This window comes from Pteropus vampyrus, unplaced genomic scaffold (genome assembly GCF_000151845.1).
Source record: "Pteropus vampyrus isolate Shadow unplaced genomic scaffold, Pvam_2.0 Scaffold564, whole genome shotgun sequence".
Classification (NCBI taxonomy): domain Eukaryota; kingdom Metazoa; phylum Chordata; class Mammalia; order Chiroptera; family Pteropodidae; genus Pteropus; species Pteropus vampyrus.
The window spans coordinates 223,309-224,522 of record NW_011889345.1 but is presented as its reverse complement, the minus strand read 5'-3'; positions in this window follow the sequence as shown (position 1 = coordinate 224,522).

Genomic DNA, 1,214 nt, shown 5'->3' with positions numbered 1-1,214 from the left:
GCGTGGGCACGCGCCGCCGGACAGGCCCCCAACCCGGTACACACGCCGTCCCCGTCTAAACCGGGGCTCTGCCTTTGGCTCGCCCGGCCGCGGGTGGCACAGAGGGCTGCGCGCGCCAGGGCCGAGCAGCCGAGCAGCCGTGCGCTGGAGCCAGAGCCTCCTGCCTGTCGGGTTCACGCACCCACCGTGCAATTCTTCCCACTCTGCTGTATTCGAAACCAGTCACACACGGCGGGGGCCGCAGCGGCTCCTCGCAGTCGGTCTCAGAAACCTGCACGACGCTCCGGTCATTCGAAGCCCGGAGGCTGTGGGGACACCAAGGCAAAGCGCCGTTTGTCTGAGCGTGGATCCGGCGCGACCGCTCCCGAGTAACTCTCAACGCCACGCGACAAAACGGACCAGGCCAGAAATCCTGACACCAGAGCCCGAAGCTGCCACCAACGAGGTCGGTGACCTCAGTTTTCCTCCCCTATAAAGTTAGGGAACCAGAGGAAACTTTCGGGCTCCGCGGTTCCCTTCGGCTGTAACTCCGGCGACGGCCAACTAGCACCCGACCCCCGCCCCGCAGGGCCCGACGCGAGGGCCGTGGGTCCCGCCTCTGCGGACACCTCCAAGTCGGTCGCCACGATGGGAGCCACAGTTTCTGAAGAGGCGAAACGCTGCCCTTCAGAATCGGCCCCGTCTGTCTGGCTCTTTGTTCTCGGCTGCAGCTGGCGGAGACGCTCCTCAGGCCACCGGCGCGGGAGGGGCTTCCTGCCCGGGCTTCGGGGCCCAGTTTCGGGCAGTTCCACTGTCCTTCTGGGCTGACGGTACATCCAATGCAGAAGACGCAGGAGGACGCGCGATCTGCCGGCGCAGAACGGGGACAAGCCCAAACCCCGATGGAACGACGCGCGCGCCCCGAACGAGGGGAACTCCCGGCGCCCGGACGTCAGCGCCATACGCAGGCGCACACGCCGCCCCCGTGGCCATCGTTTAAAAATGCCCCCTTCGTTTACGCGCTCGCTCATTCGACAGACATTTATCAGAAGTGCTGAGTGCTGTGGAGGCCAAAAACAGGTCCCTCTCCCTCCCAAGGGGATCGAGGGGGCGGCCTGGACACCACATAGAGGCACATGGGGTACGGTCGTGGGGGGAGGGCTCCGCCCACTATGCAGACTGGAGACTGAGTCCCCTGGCGCTGGAGCTCGAGCTTGCAGGAAGACCAGGAGAAG